Source organism: Ctenocephalides felis, unplaced genomic scaffold (assembly GCF_003426905.1).
Source record: "Ctenocephalides felis isolate EL2017-DRISC unplaced genomic scaffold, ASM342690v1 CF-g0.4_SCAFFOLD_01886, whole genome shotgun sequence".
Taxonomy (NCBI): domain Eukaryota; kingdom Metazoa; phylum Arthropoda; class Insecta; order Siphonaptera; family Pulicidae; genus Ctenocephalides; species Ctenocephalides felis.
The window spans coordinates 24985893-24990309 of NW_020538040.1; the positions used below are offsets into that span (position 1 = coordinate 24985893).

General features: G+C 33.6%; 1 pseudogene; it reads left to right on the forward strand.

Annotated features, from left to right (window-relative positions):
* Window positions 1–271: 271 nt before the first annotated feature.
* Window positions 272–3834, forward strand: LOC113374790 (annotated as a pseudogene).
* Window positions 3835–4417: the final 583 nt, after the last annotated feature.

Below are 4417 nucleotides of genomic sequence, written 5' to 3' on the forward strand. Positions count from 1 at the left end.
TTCCTGAACCGGCTTGCACAACCAATCAAGTCAGCCTCTTGAACTCCATACATTTTCGCGGACTTCCATTGCAATCACCGAACTCTATTTCTCGGTCACACCAATTCGTGCTACACGAACATTGCCGAGCGGAATCGATTCCTGGTCACGTAGGCCCTCATCTGAACAATGAGTGCGAATAAGAAAACACGATGGCGTGATAAAGATAAAGAGAGGGGGAGGAGCGTGAAATCTATATAAACCTGGTCACGTCAAAGCCGGCTTCAGTCCACGGAAAACAGTCATACGAGAAAGATCTATTAATATTTAACACACACAAAGACTTACAAATGTTATTACAAATGTCATACTGACATATTTAAATATAGATATATATCGTCGTTTTTATAATTATAAATATTAAATATATTATATAGATGTTCGTATGATTTAGTTTTTAAAGTTTATATTATATATTCTGTTGTCGCCGGCTATAAGTATATAGAACGAGCGAAAAAGACAGAACATAGTTTCTTGTTGCGATCAGCTGTGATTTTATATAAAATAGTCCAAAGTGTTTGAGCAAAAGAAGATATTGATAGATATTATGGAAGTGTTGTCTGTGAATCAGTTCAATGGGCAGTTCACGTTTGGAAACGGTGTTAAAGGAGGTGAGTCTTTAAATTTTAATTTTTTATCATTTTAAAAAAATTCACTATCTTGTAGTTAGATTACACCGATTTATATTGGTTAGTGCCGGTCTTCTAGCTTTCCAAGATAGTTCATGTAAAAATCTTCAAAACTATCAGACTTGGCTTTTTAACTAGCAGGGGAAAAGTATCACTTGAAAATTATAAAAAAAAATTTAAAATGTTCAAAATTTTTAAAAAACTAAAAATATTAAAAATGTTAAAAATATTAAAAATGTGATAAATTTGAATGTTAAAAATGTTAAATGTTGAAAATATTAAAAATTTTTTAATCTGCTAGCTAACAAGCAAAATCTGAGTTCACAAAAAATTACATTTTTTTTTTAAACTAACAAATTAAAAATTAAAAACTAAGTACTAAGACCTGTACTAACCAAAAATTCACCATTCAATTCCCCCTTAAATTAATTTCAAAACGCCGGTAAATTTTCTTCTCGATCGTCCCATTTCAAGTAAAAATCATTTACTATCAGTCATCTATCTACAAGTCCCTACAAGCTTTCCAAGGTAGTTTTTGTTAACTCATCTATATGTATTGTGTATTTTCAATGTGTGTTGGTATATATTAACTGAGTACACTTTCACGACCGGTTTTATCATACTACACCAACACATTGGCCGCCGCGTATAGAAAATACATTTGTGTGTAAAATCAGTAAAACAACAGCCAGCAAAGCGCTTTTGCAATTAAAGAAGTATTGAAAAGTCGGCAAAAGGAAAATAAATGTCAAAAGTCATTGCACTTGATGGAAATAGTAATGGGAGGAAAGAAAGTTATTGGGTTAGTTTGATAATAAGATAATAAGAGTTTTTTTTGTTTTATATAAATTGCTTAGATATGGTTTATAAGAAGGTTTGAGTATGTTTTTCTACAAAAACCGGTTTCGACCAAAAATTGTATCAATAAAAATGCATATGCATATTGGCGAGCGATAACTGCACTCGTTATCAATGCACTTGTCCCCGCTCCAAAAGTAGGCTTGTTTGTTTATTAAAAAAAATCTAATCAAACACATCGTGCTAAATTAGTTTGCAAACTAATTATCTCCTCTATATGTCGCCATGGACATATCCATTTATTATCCATGTGTGTGAGAATTTGAATACACAACTTTGTCTATTTACTTCGGTTTGCGTTTGTGTTTGTGCGAACAGATGATTACACATCTGGAAAGTTTGAATGTGTTTGTGCGAGCATTATCATGAAAATATACATGTACATTTTGAAGCCTTGTATAAACCTGAATGTATGTGTTGGAACCGGTTAGGTCTTGTTGCCAAGCGAGAAAGATTTGAGCCTGCGCGCTGGGGAGCTTCTCTTTTGTTTCAACACACACAGAATATAGATACACATTTAGATGTGTTTGATTTTAAAATTGTGCTTCCATTGTTTACTGTTGACTTTGATTTAATACAGCTGCTTTCGATTGATAACACAATTCATTTACATTTTAAATTTTTTTCGATTTTTTTGAAAATTTTTTTGGCAGTATCATAGACTTATGATTTTACAACAACGCTTCAACACTAATCGAGTTTTGGTGTAACTGCAATTAAAATTTTATGGTACGTAACGATCTACATATGCAAAAACAATTTCCTTTATCATCGAGAATCTTATCTCAAATGATTGTCATTTACATCTTCGATCTCTCAGGTCAACAATAACTGCATTGAACCACAATTGATAAGATAGTTACCCGAGTCATTATGATAATGTGCAGTTAGGTTTTGCAATAACTTGAGGCCTTCGCTCCGTTGATATGCCGACGCAAGCGTCTTTGCTGACTAAGGACTATTGCGTTATGTCTAGCAATTTTTAAATTGGGTCTGCACGATTTTAAAAATAAATACATTTTATATATTTTTTTAATAGACACGTGCGTTTTATGGCACGTGCGCGATTATTTGACAGAAATCGAGCAGTCGCAATGATGTAACCGGTCGGTCGGAAATGATAATGATCGCACCATTTATATAAATTTGACCGATGCAACTTCGCTTATGAAGCAAATTGCTGAGGGGGAATTGAAATACATAACAGATTGCCTTCGCAACTTGAATTCCTAGAAGTAATCATGATCAACAACTAAATGAGTGTTCTTGTTTCCTTTACCAGGTTGGTCTAGTACCGCTCCTCAGCACTCGGAAGAAACAAGCCAGGAAGACTCTCTGAGCACGAATCCTCAGTCCTTCCTGGCCAGGAATTTGGCCAGGGAACTTCGCTCAGCTAAGCAGAACCATCTTGCCTGTTCTGAAGTCCTTCTCCCTAGTGATTTGTTACATCGCGCTGCTAGCGAAATAGTCAAAGCCAGCGAGTGCGAGCCCTGCGGTGTCAGAGGGTGCACGATTTACGTCGAATTCGAACCGTCTTCGGGAAGCAATTCTAGCGCAAATAACTCAAATGATAAGAAATCGCAAAAGAAAGTCATCGCTTGCTTGAGACCGGACGAATCGACGGTGTCCACATTCGAGCTCTATCTGACTCTCAAACAAGAGAACGGATGGACGGATAGGCTGCCCCAGTTTTTGAAGTGAGTATCTTTTCAAACATCATTATCCATTATTCCATTATCTATCTATCATTCATAGCGCATTTGGAGCATTTCAATTATTAATGTTACTAACCCTTACCTTTTCTTTATTTCCAGAAACCTACGCGGGGCGGAACGGTCGTGATCAGCCCGGACTTCACACTGAGCAAGACACTGCTCTACCGTTCTTACCGTCTTTGGACTCGTAAGTTGAAGAAACCATCCAAAAATAATATAAAACAATTATATTACTTACATCATAAAATATAATACACACGACTGTATCAAGTGTACCTGCGTGCAGCAATTTAAGAAGCGGCACTTAAACTCTCGTGTCTAACATGAGGGAATCAAATTTAAAATAACATTAAAAAAAGCTCAAATGAGTATTGAGAACTCAGATGAGAAGAGCCAGAAGCGCGAAATGAAAAAACTAATATTCATATGATAATATCTGTACGGGTGTGCCGTATTTCATCCATAAAATTCATTTCCACGCGACAACACATTCTATTTATTTATTATGAACGCAACTTTGCACATCACCATTTCTGACATTTTCTTATAAACTTTCATATCTTTAATTTTATTTTTCCACAAAAGATGCATAGCATTTTGCGAAAATTTAATTAAAACATTTACGGCACACCCTTTCTGTAGGTTAGGATTTTTTAAAAAGTGATTTTGTTCTGTGAACAAAACTCAGAATCAACGAGTTTTTGCTAAGATATCAAAAGAGTCGATTTTTTGAAAATAATATTTTCAAAAAATTTAATTGTAATAATGATGATACGTGTGGACACAACACCTTTTTTGTGATAATATTATTATAATTATTATTGACTTTTAATAATCTCGTTAAAGAGTTTTTGTTGATATATATTAACATTATTAATATCTATACGTGTATATCATATTTTTTCGTCTTCATTTTCTCATCTTCAATTGAAGAAGATAAGTGTAATCATTTTTTTTCGGTAACAGATATGTGTTATTAATTGCTGTAGATTATTAATAAGATTTTTGAGATACGAAAGTTTTAAGAAGAGAAAATAAAAATAAAATCGATTTATATTATTATATATATTTTATAAAATGCTAATGATAATAATGAATAAAAAAGCAGCGTGATCTATTTAAAAATAAAAACCTCGGGACTCAACTTTTTCACTTGTCTTGAAAAGTCGAAACTTT